General features: G+C 33.9%; 1 protein-coding gene across 2 annotated transcripts in view; it reads right to left on the bottom strand.

The window, feature by feature from the left end:
* Window positions 1–22,181, bottom strand: part of LOC128889459 (uncharacterized) — an 88,294-nt gene that overhangs the window by 45,076 nt on the left and 21,037 nt on the right. The gene's annotated exons all lie outside the window — the stretch shown is intronic.

Here is a 22,181-nt window from a genome sequence, read left to right as displayed (position 1 = left end):
TGCTATCCAATTACTCATTCTCCACTGCTTTCTTCCTTTAATTCACCGGTATCAACAGCTGTTCGAGTGACGGCAAGAGCAGTTAGAAGCATTCGTCGACAGACGCCTCTCAGACGGTCGCCGTGGTCATCGTAATTATTTCTAAATTACTTTTGCCTCATTGTTAAGAAATAACAACACGTGATACACAGGGTGTCCTATTCATCGTAACTGAGTTCTTGATTGTTATAGTTCTTGAGTATTGATGCTTGTCAATAATATAAATAAGTAAATCTTAATAAAGTAATCTTAAAACGCGTTTTGTGTTTCATATTTCGACTCATACTCGGAAGCACATAACAAAAAAAGAAAAACATATATTTTCGAAGTCGGTTAAAAATTAGAGCAATTATTTCTTTAAGAGAATAATTTAAAGGTCTCGAGTTATAATACCAAATAAAAGAAGTTTAAAATGAATTGCTCCATTATCTTCTGACTCCATTAATCTCTATTATCGACAAAGATACTTTTTACTACTTTTATGGTGGGAATAATTCCAGTTAATGTACTAATAATTCTGCTAATACTTGTCTATTACATAATATGTGGAAGTAACACTTAAAAATCAGAGATGCTAATTTCCTATCATCAGCTCTGCATGAAAAAGTTACCTATACATATGTATGTAGATAACAGTCTCTGACTATTCTAAGTTGCCATTGTACGAATTTCTAAAACATATTATATCCAAGCTTCGATAGTAACGGTGATAGCTAGACGAATGTTTATGCGGACACGTATATTTACACATACAGAAAATGACTTAAAGCTTACGTGAAAATAAAATTTTGTTTCTAAACGATACAACACGTATATAATTATTAATACTTTACATATTTTCGCATTTGTGTACATTCTCATAGATTTCTCCATATTTTCATTTGTCATGAATGCATAAACACCCACAGATAGCAATTATAATGATCTTGAAGATTAATTTCTTTAAAAAATTTGAATAGTCTCTACAAATATATTTGCACTCTTTGAACCATTTATCTTTGCCTTTGACATTTTCCTCTAAAGGCACTGATAACGAAGTTAATACTTATCAAATTTATTTGATCCACCCTGTAAACCTAACAGTAATCAAGTTGTACCTAATCTTTCCCACACCCTTCATATAACGTGACTACATTTTTCTTTATATTATTATCTTTCTATTTATATCTTCTTCTCCTTCGTATCAATATATACAGTTATTATTTTTACCGAGATTTGCGCCGTGTTGTCTCTTAAAACGGACCCTCTTTAAGTGCCCCAATCGATTATTCGCCACATGTTGCACACCCGGGAGCCCAGCGTGACGAATTCGCTACGAAACCGGTCGAATCTGATCCTCGTAGCGGCGCATAAATTCCTTCGACTGGTCCGGGTCCACGGGGAAGAGATAAATCCGTGTTTATTTAGGGGAAGGTGGATAGGGTCGACTTTCGGGGTCAGTCGCTTTTGGAAATCGGTCGGGAAATGCGGCTCGCGCGTATTTATTTTTATCGAGTATCGAGCGCGCGCGTGAAATGCGGGACAGGAAATAAAAAGTCACGCGGCGGTCGCACGTGCAAACGAAAGAATGCATAACGGATGATCAAGGATGCACCGTTATTAATCCCTTAAACTTGGAGGAAATCTAAGAATCTTTGTCGATAATTAACACCGAGTGCCAGACAAATACTCGTGAAAATATTAACGAAGCTAAAATTTTGTTCTTGTACAGTTGGAAGCTACGTAATCTAACATTTGTGTTAATATTTATTTTTAAAGTCCGATTAGAATTCACGAATCCTATTTAGATTTATTTTATTTAACATCTGATCTTCGGAATTAATTTTTCGGTTTCTCACAAGGAAAGTTTGACAATTGACAGTCATTGAAAAATTGAACTTGTACAGAGATAAAGTTCGTGCGAACCTAATCACGATACTTTGGATTTTTATGGAATTAGAATGTCCATTTAGAGGGAATTAGAATGTGCAAGAAAATACAAACTGTACACATTACGTAATAATGTAAAAAATATTGGAAGTAAAATTCATGTTACAATATTTGACAGAGTAAAATACATTTTTATGTAGGATCACGCTTGCAAAGATTTTATTTCGCATATCAATATTTTTTTTATATTCTTGTATATTTTATGCATTTTGTAATTTCTTGCACATTCAAATTTTCTATAAATGCATCAAGATCCGCAGTCTAGTAATTATGTTAGATTCTAGAAATTGACTGAGGTGGTCATATCCTAACTTTTGTTGTTTTAATTTATTTACCATTTTGTGATCTGTTCATTTTGCATGTAACAATTTATAGGACAAAGAATATATTGTTGGGTTATGATACTTCTACGTTTTAGCGGTTAACCGCATCGTAATCTATTGACGTTATCAAGGTCAGCTTTTAAAACAATTGTGTGTTATACAATATTAACATTGATGAGGTGAACTATAATATGAGTAAAGAGATGTAGTTTCTGAAGTAAAACTCACAGTGTCTATTCTATTCCCGAATTTGGTTTTCGATAAAATCGATATTTTGTTTCAATTTTCACTTTGTTTTTCAGCGAATCAATTACATTCATATTAATATCTGTAGAAAATAAACAATCTTGCTTCCCAGTTCAAGTAGTCATTCACTGATATAAAACATGGTCGACTACTAGATATTTAATTCGTTACGATGGTCAACTTCTGAAGTGGTTACTGAATTTTCCAAATACTTGGACATTTTTTTCACATTAAACTCTTTCCCCATTACATAATTTAGAAGAGTGTTGGAGTATTTCTAGGCATTCGTCATCTTTATTTAATCATAAAGTAAGAAGTTAATATTGTCCATCTGGAAAACAGACACTTACTACTTGTTTTTGTTTTAAGAGGGACAGTTTAATGATTTTAGATCACACAATCGATTAAGTGTAAAAGGATAGGCCAGACTCTAGCCACTAGAGTACTCCAAGAAGAAAATAAGATTAGTGATAGATGGAAGCGCCAGGAGTATCGAGTCAGACACTTTAGTCAGCCTTCCTCATTCTACTTACTGATGGCACTATATTCCTCTTATATATACTAGAAGTGATCTTTTTCTACCTCTCTCTGTAATACATAGGCGCTAGAAGCTACGATTCTGTCCTTATATTAGAATACACGTGTACACGTGTCACGTGCAGCCGTGAAAAGCATCGCTGCGAACACGTGTAGGCGGTAGTGTCTCTTATTTCACGTGTTCATGTACATATGCATAGACGTTGTTATTCTTTGAGACATTAAATTTATTAGGTGTAGAAAATAATGCTGTGCCTTTACATTCGATCCTTTATGCCTGTACTTTAAATAAAAATACACTTTATTTGGTTACGATAAATTATTAACCTTTTAAGTTCGCAATCTAATCTCCGTTGCAATGAATTTCGTGTAGTTTATACACGAAGTTTAATGTGCAACAAATTTCACTTATTATTGTCCTGCTGAGAGGTTACAAAAGTGCTTCCCAATTATTGGGTGTAGAAAATAATTCTCTACCTTCACATTTAATTATTTGTAACTCTAGTTCGAACAGAAATGTTTGTCCGCCATTTTGTTACATTAAAGTACCAACTTTCACGAAGAACACAGATTTGACAATTGTTTTTAAAACTATAGTATGTGCTCTCTTTTTTTTTATAATTATCATTATCATTATTATTATAAATATCAAGTTAACTATAAAAAGGTACAGAATTAATTTCTACGCCTAATATATTAATGGTTAGAAAACAAACTTAACAAAATTAAATGACTACAGAATAAGGGTAGAATAAAGAAATACCAATGATAGAATTTAAATCTATTTGATTCACTTGAAATCGTTGTAGCGTGGTGCAACCTTCAGTCTTCAGTCAAATATTTTAAAGAATAGCGTGGCTACGCGTCATTCCACGAGGATTGATTTTAATGAAGATACTCGAAAAATTAGAGCCAATTGAAGCCAGTTTCCAACCTCCGACACGAATGTGTACAAATTGAACGTGGGCACTCGTTCGCGACCTAGAATCGTGTCAACGAGGGTTCTTTCGTATTTTCGATGCAAAGTGAAGCACGATCAACATAGGCAAATGTCTTCAATAGATATACCCTAACGTACGGTGGTTGACTTGTCGAGTATCACGATTAGGGGTGTCTCGAATTGACAGTTACACTAAATAGATAATTGAAAGGATACATGTAGTTATAGGAAAGATTCAAGAATTTTTCAAGATTTAAATACATATTTTAATTAAAACTAGAGTTTAATATTACACTACAAGTATCGAAGTAAATATATAAATTCTGTTGTTAATATATATTTAAAAATAGTCAAGACACAGCAAATCTCTAGGAACGCTTTTTTTTTCAGTGCACACAACAAATTATTCTGTTAGAAGACGTCAACATCTGTTAAATTGACGAAGGATTTTTCGATATTTCGATTTTTACCAAAATGATAGTGACTTTACTGCAAAACCTCATTTCTCGTTTTTCAAAATTATTGTTTTTTCTTAATAATATAGTAAGTTTTCATCAAAAAGAAATTCCTTTGTCCGTTCAGGAAAACAAAAATGTTCTTGGAAGATCCTGTATCTTGGCCATTTTTTAACAACAAAATTTATATATAATATTAAGTTCAATACTTATAATTCTTATACTTCAAAATTACGTTTGAGTTTGAATTAAAATACATATTTAAATCTTGATAAAAAATTCTTGCATTTTGGCTATGACAATAGCGTATATCCCCTTAAGAAATTGTTATGCTGTCGTAATAAGTTTATGATTTTATAATATTATAAAATAATATTAGTATGTCATCATATTTCTGTTGGATGAACTAAGCAGAAATACTGATTCAGTAAATATCCCTTTAGACAAGAATCTGATAATTGCTTGAAGAATCCGTTCGATACTAATTATGTACCAATGAACTACCGAGTAATTGGAGACTGTTCAAGCCATTAATAGCGTCTCGTCTAAGGCATGGTATGCTGAACAAACTTATCAATGACTTCGACTCATCATCCGAGATGAAACGTGACAATACTGTTCTTTGTACCGAGAATTGTACCTATTACGTAAAAAAAATTAAAAGATGATGATTTTGTAATTTAACACAAACTATTATTCGTTTAACATTTCAATTCTTCCTTTTAAAATCATCTTTGGAGCCTGCAAATGTTATAATTGAATTTCTGAAAATACCACAGCAATTTAATAAATTAATATACATGTATAAAAATGTAACGATCCTTCTCAAACTAAAACTTGTAATTAAAAATAAAAAAGATGTGACAATACTCTTTAATGTAATAATTACTTAGTATAATTTTCATACAAATGTTCATATGCTTTGCAAATATCAAAAATTTCATTAACACCCATAGTTCCCAACTTCTCCATAGTTTTTTGATTATGATATGGTTTCCTATATATTTTCATATAGTAATGCAGTGTTTAATAGCAGAATACCGCTAAGCAGAGCAAAGAAGCTACGAGAGAAAAATTGATCCCTCTACTTAATAGCCACTACATTTTTACTTTGAAAAATGACCAATTTCTCGCACGGGACTCGAGACAACGTTCATGGTATAACGTCCTTCGATACTGATTCATGAAACGATCCCAGTGACCATTCTCGACAGCGAAAGTTTGCGTGGATTTCCATCGATTCCACATAAGTCTCGTTTCCTCGTGAACGTCGGAAAAATGAATGAACACGGAATGCGCGCGTCAGAGTGAATCATCGTGATTCAATGAAAAACTACCTACAGGGACATGATCAATCGTGCCAGTTTAAAGTTGCGTGCAGATGATGACGTTTCTTTCGATGATGATCGTGTATTAATGGATGAGAATTTGTTATTTCTAACGACACTGTGCGCAATGGTTGTTCCATGATGATCCAACTAAACATTGCGTGCATCTGTACACTAATATTGCATAACTAGAATAACTATATACACATATGGTGAACGATTAGTGCATTCGGTGTTCATGGATGTTGTCTTCTGGATCAACGCTGTTTATATTTATTTACATAAATCTGTAAATTGCGCACGGGGTTTGCCAGAGATGGACGAAACTAATTGAACAATTTTATTCGATTACTGGATCGAATAGTTCTCAATCGCATAAATTTTTATTCGTTCCACGTAAAATATATCATTCTACATTTAACATTAAACATACCATCGTTTTCAAACTTTTGTATACAATTTCTTATATACAGTATGAAAATTAAATACAATTGCTTCATATACTATTCAATTTAATAACAAGTGAAATACTTTTGCATTTAATTGAAAAAATGTCTTTAAGATCAGTCATCCAACTGATAAATGAAATATCAGTAGGTTTATATTAATCTAAATTTACATTGTCATTTCGCCCATAACGAGTAAAAAGTGTATATTATACTCGTCATTCGAGACATTTGTCCAGACAAGAATCTTGTCCATCTCTGGTACCGACAACGCGTTAATGGAGAATAACATAGATAATCTAAAGAACAATGGACGGTATTGTTACGAGGGTTCACAGGTGGTTGTACACGAGGGAGGACGGAAGAAGATCTTGCGAAACTTTCTCGGATTGCTGAGTACACTTCCTGTCGTTTTCGATGTATAATATAAAGGATTTCTCGAACGAGACTTTGTAATTTTATTTTTTAATAAAACATAAGTAGCATGATATATGTATATGCAGTTTATACAATTTATACAGCGTATTATATTTATTAAATATATTTGACGCTGATCAAAAAAATAAAATCTTGAAGCCTTCTTAGGGAAACTCTTTATATTATGTCATCGACATACGAGGCTATCATAAATAATCATGAATGACTATCGGCGTAGCGTCATCTGTGGCCACGTGAGAGCGATTAATTACCACTCGTTACTTCGTACTCGCCTGCAGCTGTGTACTTTTCCAAGCACTGATTCGAGCTATGATATTTTAATTTACCATACAACAGGCTGAGAATCATAGTGACGCGAGTCAGAAACTAATTTAGAGCTACCGTGATATCTAGACTATAGATGTTTATGCAAATTCATATTTCTACAGGCATAGATAAAGAAATGAAATTTAGATGAAAGTATTTCTTATCTTCTGAACAGTGTAACATGTAGTTTATCATCGATATTTTATATATTCTCGTACACTTTTCCATATTTTCATTTGCCAAAAATGCATCAACTACCGCGGCCTAATAACATCACACATCATTTTGGACATAGTGTGAAAACACGATGTAACTCTCTTTGTATCTTTTGTTTTATATTTATTCATCTACATCACTATGAATTTCAGCCTTTTATATGCCCCGATAAAAGGCTTCCTGAACGCGTTGACGACTGGTCGTAAAAATCTCAGATACCCAAGTTAAAAGATAATATTTCCGTTTCATTTCTGAGAATGTAGATGACTGACAGCATTAAGTGTTGTCATTTATCAAGGTTGTACTAAACTGGAATTTATACTGGCATAAAATTCTGTAATCGTTGTGGTATTTTGTTGATATTTAAAGATCCGTAGCATTTAAACAGCTAAATTAATTGCTATTTGAAGAATTAAATAAAAATCCAAACTGAATCAATTTTCTGAAAACCTTTTCTGATTGTGAAACATATTTAAGTATGAAGTATTTTCTTATATTATTATTTATTATAATCTTACTTCATTCATAACTGGTTTTCACAATTATTTATATCAATTGTTATGAAATTTCTTCTTATTTATTATGATTTATTTAAAAATTAATTTTCTTAATTTATAGAAATCTAAACTGAAGAGTATCAAGATTTACTAGATTTTTAATGAGTGTTTACCGATTATTCAGTACGAATTTAATTTACTTTTGGACAAGCATTTATTCATCAAATGATTGTTATAATTAAAATGATTTTAGAATTTAGTATACACGTGATTTAGTATCCTCGAATAAACAAATCTGTTTTCAAAATTTCAGTAGCAATAATATGTAACGCTTATCGACTATTCAGCATGAGATTATTTCGCTTTTGAGCATCTATTCGTTTAACAAACAATTGTCACGACTAGCACTTTTTTCTAATTAAATGTACACACGGGTTAGTCTCTAACAGTAATTATAAATAATGTTCACAGGAGAAAGATAAATATCAAGAACTCTCACAATCAAAAGTGTACCTCGAAATTATAAAATATTTCTGTGTTAATTTTTGAATTTCTAGAAAATTTTTCTGTCCTCCCCTACCTTTCCCTTAAATAAAAATGTAAATGATCCCAATATATACGTAAATTTCAAATACCTCGTCGTCAACGCGCTCCTGATCGATCAACTTCAATATTTCTCTCCGCTGTCCCTCTCTCTACATACCTCTCGTATGGAAAGTGTCTTCAGCAGTCATTTCCGGAGTCCCGATTTAAAAATAGTTCCCGAACGTTCGCGTCCTCATTTTTCCTAAACGTTGGCGTTTCAATGAAAATTCTCTACGCTCGTCGCTCGAAATCTCGTCTCCGGTCTTTTCAATTAAAATTCCCGCGACTGGGGGTGGTGAGTGGCTCTCGTCTGATGGGAATCCCCGAGGGTCAACGACGCCGCGCGTCTATTTTCATCGGGAAAATGCAGACTGCGGGGAACGACATTCGCGACTGACGAAAGAGCCGGATACGAGTTGCGAGTAGAGCATTCGATTTTTTACGTCAATTTAAGTACACCTGAAGATCAATTCAGGCGACTAAATTCGCGTAACAACGTGAATCACGTGAATAGATGAATTGAACACTATCCACTTCGCGAGTTTGTAACAATAAATACGTAATATATCATAAACATTCTGAAATATTAGTTTGTCTGGAAAGTCCGTGCCGATTTTTGGTAGGTGGTACACGTCTGTTTATATTGGAATGGTTGTAAACAATTAACATGGGTGCATCCCTTAAAAGGTGGAAAGATCGTGGAACAAAATGTCATTTATATAATTCAATAAATATATATCAAAATTCAAATGTGCCTTTGAATTTTTCTTAAAAATTGCCACGAACTTCCTGGACAACCCAATAGTTTACATGTAATCTATTTTGTAAAAAAAGAATATAATAATTTTATGAATATTGTCGTAGTTATACTACATGCGAATTTTATTTTACTTTGTCATAAAAGATGCTCAAAAGAAAAGTTTTAATGCTTATCGAAATTAAAAAATTTTATTCCGTTCATAGAGATATGAACAAATTTCGAAAATACTCGAGGCTGAGCATTTTATTATGTTACAATGAATATTCAGAAGTCACAAGAATGTTGAAATTTATGCACTTTATTAGTTTATTATATATCTGTTATAGATATTAACCCTTTGCACTCGAGGCCTTTTTTTCTGATATCTATCAGCAACTCGAGATGCTTTCTTAGCATTCTATTCTCACGACTGCTAAGCTTATTGAATTTGAATTTGAATTTGAGATTTGAAAATCACTTCACCTTTGCCTCAACGATAATCATTTTATTGGCACTTTGAGTTCCAAGAAATTAAACTTAAAGGAAACTTAGTGGTGACTGAGAGTCACCTCTCGAGTGCAAAGGGTTAATATTTATGACAAATATATAATAAACTAATAAAGTGCATAAATTTCAACATTCTTGTGACTTCTGAATATTCATTGTAACATAATAAAATGCTCAGCCTTGAATATTTTCGAAATTTGTTCATATCCTCATGAACCGAACAAAATGTTTTAATTTCGATAAGCATTAAAACTTTTCTTTTAAAGAAAAGTCTTCTTTTAAAGAAAGTTGTAACAATGTGAAAATTCGTATGTAGTATACAGGGTGTCCCAAAACTCAGGGAGAAGCCGGAAATGGGGGGTAACAGACGATTCTGAACAACAATTTCCTTTGCAAGAATGTCGGATGGGGCTTCGTTAAGGAGATATTAAGCGAAAACCCCGACCAATCAGAGCGCGCGTAGACCGTTGGAGCGTCCGCGGTAGCGTAGGCTACGCGCTGGTGGCCGCGCTTGCACGCGAACAAGTGACTCGACGTGCATCGAAGCATCGACCTAGCGCGTAGCCTTCGCTACCGCGGCCGCTTGAACGGTCTACGCGCGCTCTGATTGGTCGGGGTTTTCCCTTAATATCTCCTTAACGAAGCCCCATCCGACATTTTCGCAAAGGAAATTGTTGTTCAGAATCGTCTCAGCTACCCCCCATTTCCGGCTCCTCCCCGACTTTTGGGACACCCTGTATATCCGGAACTGCGAGTGCCTGGGATTTTCTTCGTGTGATTACAATCACGTGATTCACGTACATATTCAAGTGACTCTATCCGCGTCATGTGTATTTCGTGAACAACGTGAAATACACGTGAAATAAGAAGGGCCTATAGCATTTCTTCTCGTCGTCTCTCTCCCTCGTTTATCGTGACAAACCGTGAAGGGAAGGGTAGGGACAACGGGGAACCGGATTTCCGAAAAAGGGAAAGCGACTCCGGGATGCAGGTTGCCTGTATGTCGCGCGACCGTGTATACGCCCACTTCTCTGCGATAAATTATGCGAGGAGGCGGGAGCGAAGGGGTCACCATAAAAGAACCTGTTACGTTCCAGATATTAATCCAGCGAGCGGGCAGAAAATTGTGCTATGCAGAGGGGGAGACCCATTTGTCCCCCTCCTCGGTCCCCGTTTTGGACAACAATAGCCTCCGCGCAAAATAAACTTTGCACTGGTTCGCGGTCCTCTTTCGGTATTAACCACCGATCGAACGAAATTGGTGACTGTCAGAAACGATATCTGGTTTGCGAATTTGTCAATTTTCAATTGGTTCCCCTCCGATGAATTTTTGAAAGTGTTGAGTTCCAAGGACAGAAATTGGAGAAACGATTGATATTTTAAAAGGAATTTTATGAAGATTGTTTTTAATTGCGAGGATAATCTAATTATTTTTGTGACAATTCCTCGTAATATATGTATAATTTTTTTGTATTACAGCTGAATAATTTGTTACATCGAGAAACAAATTTTTTTTGCAACTCCAAAACCTTGTTGAAAAATTGAATATATTTCAATCTATAACTGTCGTCTCGTGACTGGAGAGATAACAGTAAATAAATTATTGTTATTTCGTAAATTAACGACAACTTTGCATTCACACAGTTTCGTTTAATCTGTAGTCTTACGCTTGTTGTTTCGCGAAGAAACTGTACATTGTTGGATTCCTTGATTTTCTAATTATTAATATAAAGTTATTAAAGGTATTGGACAAGAAATTATGTAATTTGAACGATTTATTAGGTTGTTGCATATGAAATAGCCGATCTCACAAACACCTAATGTTTTTCTAATCTAAAAAGAATAACGAAATAGTGTTTATCATGTGTGTGGAAGTTTAAAACTAGTTAAAAATGAGACGATAATTATTTTCATGGACCATTTCAATATAAAATGGAGTTTATCACGTGTGTGGAAATTCAAAACTAGCTAAAAATTATACGAGAAATTTTTCGGGACTACTTCAGTCCAAAATGGTTAATTTGAAAAGCGAGGCAAATAATGAATGAAAGTTAAAGTTGAATATATTGTTTGCGGAAATTTTAATTGGATTGGAACGCGATAAAGATTATTTACTGCATATATTAATACAGCTTTGGGGGAATGAATAATTAAAAAACAACTCGTTCGATTAAAAAATTTTGACTAGAAAGTAGGAACGTTCGAAATGAAGTCCATGGTTAACCCAAAGAATCGATCGATAAAATATACATTTCTTTGACACAGGCATAAAAGTACGCTTACTTCGCGATGGTTAAAGTGCATCCAATCCATCGAATCACTTTTTAATTCATAAACATTATTACAGATATTGAAAGTTTCATTTGTAACAGCTTCAAAAAGAGAGATATTTTCAGGAATTGTTTCTAAACAAACTATACCATGACATATCTTCAAACTTCTTTGAAACATTCACGAAATGTATATCTTTCGATATCTTCAAACAAAATTAAGAATTTTTTGTTTTAATTTTACAGTGTTCCTTCCCTTAAGAAATCGACCATTTCATCAACAACAATCTAATATTTTCTTTCATCCCTGCAAATAATTACTCGAGAAAAAGAAGCTGCGACTACCATATGGCGTGTCTCGCCTTATGGTTCCACATTCGCGCCCATATGGGTGGTGCTCCATATATAAAGAGTTAATTAAAATCGCCATCGAAGCTGCTTATGATCTAACCTCTGATTCCGTCGGAAAATATTCACGGGAGTCAAGTGTTTCGAAAGGAAACTTGTCGTGCATCGTACCCAGATACCGATCAGCCTCTATAAAATCGAGTGCCGTTCCAGAAGGGGTTCGTCTCCCTCCGTTTCGTCGGGGAACAGGCTCGATAGACGATAAACGTGAATGGGGTTATCCCACGATCTCGTTCGCTTAATCGCATCGCCGTTATTCCGTCATTAAGTAGCGCACTGGCTCATAATAAAGCGTGCACAGCGGGGCAACGAAAACTACGGAGGATATCAAACAAACAGAACACGACCGATCTTCAATGATCCGCGCAATTAAACAGTTTCGTTTCCTTCTGCTGCTATCGAATCGATAGGGGAGCCTCGCGTTACCACGGCTACCAAGATAATCCCATAATGCTCTTTTAATTGAATCATTATACCGTAAAAGGAAACCGCGTGCTGTCGATAACAACCTAACTGGCTTCCGCTAATGGTACACTCTGGTTCGATTAAATTCCGATGTTCAACGACTCCGCGGACTCCGTGAAACGTAAAACTCGAGGGCAAACACGGGAGCGCGCCTAATCATTTTTTTTTACACGGAGAACACATAAAATCATTTGTTTGTTTTTCAATATTTGTGTAAATTGTACGTACTAAACGTAAGAACGTAAGAAGAATCATATCTTTCACAATTTTTAAAAAAAGAGCCATGAAAGTCTCTTGAAATTCAAATTAATCAAAGCTTTATTATATTTAACCAAAATCGCAAATACAAGATAGCAAAATTAAGGGTATCCTTTTGTGTTGCATTACTGCAAAATCACTTTCGTTCGATGAAATTTGTATGGTAGTTTAGATTTGACCAACGTAAGATATAATAATGTATGATATTGTCCTAACGGAAACAAAATTAACAAAATGTATGTTTTACCAGCATGTGATTAGATCAAAGACCTCCCGATTAGCACATTGAATTTTTTTCTTTTTCATCTCTACTTCTAGATTTAAATCATTTGCTAGTTTCATTTCCAATTATATTCGACTCCAAATATTATTGAAGAAAGTATTGTTTCTATAGATACTAAAATAATTGTTGCATTTCAATTCTTTTTAAATTCTTATGAAAATATTGTCAGCACAAGGCACTATTATTACGAATTAAAAATAGTAATTATATTACCCTCTTTACCTCAACAGATTGTTCCTTTACAAATTGATCCTCGTTACCAAGAAACTTAAATTATATTTACTCCCAATCCGTCCAACGATAAACAAAAAAACAAAAAAACAAAAAAACAAAAAACAAAACAAAAAGGTTAATAAAAAATTTGATCAAGATTAACGAGTGCCCTCATTTTCGAGCACCGCGAAAAACTGTCAGAATCCAGGCATTTCCGGAACGGGATCCGCAGAGTTTTTGCTCATTCTGGGTAAACGCATCGGTGTATGAACTATCCACGGTTCTTTATCCTTTTTATCGATCGTCCAGAACCGGTACACGTACGACGTTTCGCGCGAAACGAACCGTGCAACAAAGGACCGGGGGGGTTCAGTTTCTGGTCGAGTGTGCTTCTGTGCAAACTAGGGAGCCTATTGTAATTACAAATCGCGACGAAAACGGAGTTGGAAGAGTAACTCGTGAAAATGATTAAAAAGCTCGAGACGAAAAGAAACGGGCCGCTCGAAGATTAAGGTCGCGGTGTTTTTTTTTAGAGAAAAATAGGTCGCGCAATCCCACTACAGCGAGCTCTTGTATAACGCGGCTAAGTGTTACGCGTTGTGTGAATTTTAGTTATAGAAAATCTATACGATATTTTTGTTTGTGTAACGCGTATGATGTAAAGCAACAGGTTAGGAACGATTATTGCCGTGCCAACGTTTATTTTCTATTTTGCCAAGTACGACAATCTTTTCAATATTATTAGTTCAAATGTAAGTCAACAATTTTTTTTATTTCATTGGAATTTAACAAAGAACAAATTATTGTATAATTGTATAATGGTTGTATAATTAATTTGAGAAATTCAAAAATGCGAAATATAATCATGGTTATTATTTGAAATTTAAGCACTGATCGTTATTGATTTTTCAGGAATTTCTTTCAAATAAAGATTAAAGTTTGTCCATTGTATGATTACAATTACTGGTTATTTATCTAACTACCAATATAAATATAGAAAAACAAAACTGTAAATATTCTGTTAAAAATTACTTCTAGTTATTTGCACCCAAAAGAAAATAAGAAATAAGAAAACATATATGTATTCCAGATCCAGGACCAGGAAATTAATTTTACAGCCATTACAAGAAAAGTCAGAAAGTCAACTGAACAAAAAATGATTAAACTTGGAAAATAATTGTAATAATGGTGCTTTATTGTTTGGTATGTTGCACGAGAAATCGCGTTATATGAAAACAATAGTCGCAATATCTCTGTCGCGTTATAGGAACTATACAGTTCTCTAGTGTCTACAGTATCTAATTCATGCCGAACGAAACGTTTCTCGCGGACTCGTTTCGTACTAATTTCGACACGATCTTCCCACAGAACCGGAATTGGGTTTCCTGTTTTACTCGCAGGAGTAATTGCGAACTTCCTAAGGCGATCTAGTGACGACCAATGCTTTTGAATCATTCTTTAACCCATTGTTTCTTAACGTGGACAATTGACACTCTGAACTGAGCGATTATCTATCTGATTTTAAGGGCGATGGTCACTTTCTGCGGACTAATCAAAAGTATATTATTGCGAATTTTTATGCATTTCTAAGAAATTTGTATGAGCAAGAAACTACAAAATGCACACAACAGTATGGAATAATATAAAAAAGTATTGAAAGTAAAGTTTAGGTTCAATTTTTGTGTTTAATTATTAAATACATTTCAGCTGCTGTTGGTGGAAATTAAAGTTGTTATTGCGACGTTTTCAACTTCATATTTAGTTGAAAGGCGTTTCATTACTGTTTTTTAAATACTGGCCAAGCTAACCTCTAAAAATTTGCGAACAAGATGACTTAAGATTATATTTCTCGAAATTAAAACCGAATATTACTCAAACTTGCGAACATCACTAAGCTCAAGATTCTCATTGAAACTTTAAATTTCATGTAGCATGTATTATTTGTGTGATACGTTAAAATTATTGAAGATACTTAATTTTTACGTAGGTATCTTATTTTTTTGTATGTTAAGTTACAATTAGGCGTAATAAATATCATTTTACTTTTATTCTGCCTAGACGGAACATAACCAATATTATTTGAGAGATTATGATGCAATTTTAATGCTTTAAAAAATGTAATTGGAGTGAATTAAGAAGCAGATCTGACAAAGTGGGCATTTAGACCAAAAAGGTTGAGAAACAATGGTTTAATCACTTCGTGTGAGCGGTATACAATCTAATTGAAATCAGTTTCAATTATCTATATATTTTCTAGATACAACCTTCAAAGCTTTGTATTACAATAAATAACCACGTATAATAGATTAATTTATCTAAATAAATCCTATTATATATATTCTGGATAAAAATATATAAAGGTTTCATTAAAAAAAATAAATGTTTGTATACCCCACCACTCCATTTACAACAAAATTATTTACACCAAACGATTTGTCCCTTTGAACCAAATAACTTTTATAAAAACATTATTTGATAGCTTCATCCTCTCATCAGATATCTAACAATTGCGATTCAAACGAAACACTCTGTATAATAATTTTCTTAATGTTCATTTCGCCAATGTATGGCAAAAAAGAATACAACGACAGTTCCAAAAATGCAACAATGCCGAATTATTGGCTGATCGAAGGCCTCGAAATGGTCAATTCTCATTCTCGTCGCGGTTTCGAGACGCGCGCACCGAACGCAGGAAAGAAATTACGCGACAATAAGCTCGCTGCAGATGCAACGCGTCAACTGAGAATGCAGCAGCTGCAGGGTTCCGTGGCCGTTCCTCTTGTATCGAGCTTGTATCGAATACGCGCTCGCACATCGTCCGTTCGATGTGTCTCGAGCCTCGATACGGACCTGATGTCACGGTCTTTAATGAAATTTATTTTGATTATTCTACGATACTAATAAAGATATTGTGCGAGAGGATTTGTAGCAACGCCTCTTCGTTTTCGAGAAAAAAAAAAAAATAATTTACGAGTGATAAACCAAGTGCGCAAAAGAATTAACAAGAACTGTAATAACCGTGTTGGCTAAAGCGCCGGCTATTGGAACGTGTGCCTATTTTGACTCGCGTTCGATCTCCGAGATCGTCAATTTTTTTTTCTTTTATTATTCTTTTTTTATGGTTTCGTTTTTCCCTTTTAAATGTAATCAAACAGAAGTGAGCGAGTATGGATACATTTTGCGTTTGATTACATTAATCGCTCGGCTAGGAGACCGACTTTGTGTTTGATTACATTGGTCGCTGAGCTATGAGATTATTTTTGCATTAATAATAAATTAGTTTTGTTTTTCTTGTATTCTAGTGAGTCGGTTTTCAACCACTGTCGTTCGATCTATGATCGAGGACCTGTAAGTTTTCATTGAAAGCAAAAGGATATATTAGGTGGACTGGAAAGTAATATCGTTTATTTTACATTAAATTCAAACAAATTTTTAATAAATTCCTTTTTTTAATCAATTATGTAATCGCCCTTGTTATCAACAGCCTTTTGCCATTTAGTGCACAAATTTTGAATGCCAGGTCGATAAAACGACCTGAAGAGCTAGAAATAGCTAGTGAGTGTAGAAATGAGCTAGTGAGTGATAAACAAGTATTTAAAATTGAAAAAACGACATTACTTTCCAGTCCACCTAATAAATACCATAAAAGTACGAAAAAGGAATATATACGTAGTGACGGATAATTTTTCATGTACTTGGAGCCGAGACGCTACCGAGTCTCTAGATATTTAACATGATTACAGGTGAGGGACGATTAAAAAGTGTCGCGTGACAATTTTCCAAATAAACTGTTGTATTTTTTTCTCGATAACGAAGAGTCGTTGCTACAAATCCTTTTGCACAAAATGTTTACTAGTGTTGTAGAATAACCAAAAAACAAGATACATCAAGATCCATAACATCAGGTCCATAAAGTCTCTTTGTAAGAACCAATGACGATTTTATTTACTAGCAAATTTTTTAAATCCTTCAAAATACGTCCAAATATCACTAAAAACTAAATCAACTAAAAATCCGAGATGTTACTCAAAAAGTGGTCGATTTCGCGTGGAACGATCCTAGACTTAGTAATTTATCGTTCTACTTTTTCCATGGAGATTTGTCTTTGCCTCGAGTTTACGCTACGGTACCAACGGCTCGGGATTAATCAACATGCAAAAGCAGTGTTCCATAGGAAGCAAAAGCAGCAACGATTCTCGGTGCCTATTGGCGAAACAAATAGCCATGGAGTCCTCGGACCACCCAGAATTTCTTTTGACAATACCGCGCGACGTTCATTCCGATTCCGTCACACTCTACTGACGAACGATGCCATAAGCATTAAGCACAAACCATGAGCCGTTCGAGTGCCGCTACATCGTTGGCTCTAAGCTCTGAAGAAAAGAGGAAACGCGCACGGCATATTTTTCACCGACTGACGACGTATTCGAGCGTGTCGCCGTTCCACGTCCTCGCGAAATTATTATCATCGATTCACGGATCTCCTACGGTATCAAATGTGACGTTTAATCTCTCGAGGGATATCGACAATGGAGCAAATTAATTTAGAGAAAAGAATTAAATCTTATTATAATAAAATGCATGCTCTTAATCAATTTACAATAAATGTATCGACTATATCTTTTCAAAAAATGTTTAATTCTGTAATTATACTAAAAATTAATTATACAATGAACTTTACTTTTAAGAGCCTTTGATTTGTTCATATGGAACGGGAAGGTGTTAAGCATACACATAAGAAACGTTTGCACGGTAACATTAATAGTCGTACTTCGAGTTTAACAGTACACTTTAATGCCACGACCGACAGGCTTAGTGGTTTGAGTGGCGTAATCGTTGAACGAAGCACTTGGCATCTTGTCGAAGGTATTCCACCGAAGGAGAAAAAAGGGGAATGGCCTACCTCATCGCAAGATAGTTACACGAAACTTCCACGATTTCGTGATCATCCTTTTCGATGACCACTCCGAGAACTACTTCGATATCGTTCAATATTTCGATCGACTCGTATGTTGACCTTTATAAATCGAAATTGCGTCAGAATCGAGTAAACATGGCCGTACATGTCCTCTGTACGACAACATATGACGATCATCATGATCAATAATAGATTTGATTAAGACTAATACTGTACTTCAAAGATGAACTATGGAAAGTCCAAATAATAGAAACTTAATCCTTTAAATAGAAGTGAGTAATATACTATTAATTAAGAGATTTAACATATCGCATTTCTGATTTAAATCATTTTAAATTTAATTTAAAATGAAAGTTCATATTTTATATTTGACGTTTCTAACATTTGGATTTAAAATAGTTTGTTTCTAAGAGTCGGTATTGCAGAATGGAAGTATTGAAGGGGTTGAATTTAAAAATTAGATAAATTGCCAATTGTAGATAATCATAGAAAAAGAACAACATATCACCAATCAAATTTAAATTTGATATAATTATTAATAAAATAACAGAGTATTATGCTGTATTGCGATATCCAGTGTTACAGTGCATCATACTGCACTATGCTATAGTACTATGTATTATGCTGTATAATTCTCAATTATACTGAAATATTCTGTATCGTGACTCAGTTTTAATCAAATCTATTCTATTAACATGTTGATCCCCCCAAAATAAATAATAGTCATTGAATTACAAATAAATAATTAACGAGACTTTCATACTAAACAGCGATTTTAAGCAAAGAAACTATAGTAACTAAAACCGTCTCTAGAATTGAGAGAATAATATTTATGGAAACCAAAATGATAATTACTCAAAAAAGGCGAGTAATATATTTATAAAAAATAATATACAGATATTAATTATTACGCACTCAGAGAAAATTACCCGTTTAAGATATATCGATCGAAAAAAAATGAAAGAAATAATTCATATGTATCGATATATTTAACAGATAATTTTCTCTAAGTACGTAATAATTAATATCAAATTTGTAACTCAAGAAGATGATCGTGAGATCAAAATGTTAACACGTACCTACAATTGTAGTAGAAGCTAAAAGTGAATGTTTTCACTCCATTTTTAGAAATCTATTATTTGGCACTCGGCCACTTAACTCTCACTCTACGATTTCTTTATCGCATGATTACTTTGATATATGGAATCTAGATATTCGCTGATCGTTACTGGGTACAGAAACACGGCAATCGCCAAAGAAAAACAAACTATGACGTGGGAGAAACGTAGCTCCCTTTGGCAATCGATAGTCACTTACGGACGTAAGGAATCTCGACGGTGCTGGAATAGGTGACCACGTAAACCCAAGTAAAATCCCAAGGCTGGACGAAATTGTATTCGTAATTGAAAGATAACAATTAGAATACTAGCTTGTTTAAGTAAAAATATTAACGATCATTTTAGTTCTAGGACGAATTCTATATATTTATAAAAGAGTCTCAAATATAATTATGAACTCGTTATTTTCATAAATAAATTTCTACATAAAGAATAAAATTATGAATCATTAATAAGAGAAATAAAAACCATAATAATTTACATAAAAATGGAAATGAATAATTGAAATAATGAATACGTATATTATACGTATTTGTAGAATAAAAACTATTCTTTCTTATCAGAAATAATGAAATTGACAATTGTCAAAGGATAAATACATATTTACATGAGAGATATATGAATGAACTAGAAAATAGAAAAAATCATCTCAATATGTAACGAAAATGTAATATTCTTGTTCTTCTAATTACTTTTTCTTATAAATAGATATGGTTACACTAAACTGCTCCAAAATACAAGTAAAATTAAAATATAATAATTACCGAAGAGCAAGTTTTTGTTCTACTTTCATATTTCATAAATATATGTTGGATGTACAGTAAACCGTTTTTATCCTTATTTCGGACACGTAGAGGTCCCGTTATTGTCGACCAAAAAGAACAATTTCTATTTTACCAGATGTAATATACATGAGGTCAACATTTGAATTCTTCATTTCATTTGTTTGTATATTATTAGAAATTCTGTAGTTTCATTTCTCTTATCAATGTTTCCTAATTTTGTTGTTTGTATAAATGTATAAAAGCCTGACCCTAGATTAAAATAGACGGCATTAATGTAATCAAGACAATTTATAATTATTTTTCAAGGAATCCGAAACAGTTTCTTCGCGTTCAACGATGTACGAATATATTAAGTAACATACTCTTATCATCGACATCTAGAAATTTTCGATCAATCCATTGCCACAAATTAATAAAAATTAATTTCCTCGAAAGATATGAAAGAGGTTATTGAATTAAACTGAAATGTACACAATGGACAAAATAATATTTTACGATCGTACTTGAAAATGTCTGCTCGAAAAAAATTAAACGTACGCGTGCAGAAATATTAAAATGTTATTCGAAGCTAATCTCGCTATATCTGATTGAAATATTTACGTTGAATTATCCGATCCTCGATTAGATATTTCGTCGCTCCATAATCACGTTCGATCGTTATTTTCGATATTAGTCTTCCGGGGAAAAGAAAGCAAAATTATACTTTCAAAATGGTAAAATGAAATAACACGTTATCTACGGTAAGATATGTATTACGTAATGTTACTTCATGGATGCTCCGATAAAAATCAAAAAGTTTAAGACTAGACCTGACACTTTTCTACTAACGAACTCGAGTATTCGAATATTTCAGTATTCAAATGTTACTCCAATATTTGAGTATTGGAAAATCATTAACCGTATATCAAATAAACATAAAATTTAAAACGAGAAAACCGAAGCTAGTAAAACTGCTTGAAATACTGGTTTCTATTTACTTTCTAAATGACCTCTGCGTTGGTTAGTTTCATCAATTATAAATACTTCTAATTTTATATTCATACCTTATACAATATTCTCTATTAATTAAATTTAGATAAGTGTCAAAATATACATATGCATTTGAGTACGTTTTTCTTTCTATACTGAATTCCCGAAGAGAACTCCAAATTAAGAATCGAAACATGAAAGAAACTCGAATATTATTCTAGACAGTTTAAGTGAAAGATTTTACATAACACTGCATAAATGATGAAATCACACCAAAAAATAATGAATTATCGATTAATATCTTTCAATACTAAAGAACTAAATTTACCAGTGAACACTAAACAATTCGAACGTCACGAAGGACCAAATACACGATCGGTGTACAAAATATTCGACTACTAAAACATTCGAATTACACTCGCCGAATATTTAAACTGTTTGTTTTCGAATATTCGAATACAGACAATATCGACAAATAGTCCTAGCTCTATCCGAGGTTGACGTGCGATCCACGAATTCCACCTGACTCACCTCTGTTCCCCAGGGAGACGCGGTCGAGAGATTTCAAAATTCGAAAGCTCTTTCACGCCATAATCGTTGCAGTAGGCCACCAAGAGTCCGGTTCAAGGCCGACGCAGCGGCTCAAGAAATAAACGGGAAACGTTCGAGTAGCGGTTCCCGGAGGATTCCTCGACGATGACAGTAGGAAAAGATCGGTGGTAACGAACGCGAATTTTTCACGTACACTGTTTAGGCTAGCACTTGACGCGATCTTTTCGCCGCTAACGGTTCCCGGCACAACGTGCTCGCGACACAAACAAAAGGTGACTGCGGGACAACGAGTGTCCTAGCCTGTTTACCTCCTCGAATTCGACCACAAGACCCCACCCTCGTGTTATCGATCCTATCAGCGCACGACAAACAGGCAACGTACGTTTTCGGGAAACAGGGATCGAGCGTTGA

This window comes from Hylaeus anthracinus, unplaced genomic scaffold (assembly GCF_026225885.1).
Source record: "Hylaeus anthracinus isolate JK02 unplaced genomic scaffold, UHH_iyHylAnth1.0_haploid 11997, whole genome shotgun sequence".
In the NCBI taxonomy this organism is placed as follows: Eukaryota; Metazoa; Arthropoda; class Insecta; order Hymenoptera; family Colletidae; genus Hylaeus; species Hylaeus anthracinus.
The sequence above is the reverse complement of the archived record's forward strand: the minus strand, read 5'-3'. Positions and strand labels throughout refer to the sequence as shown.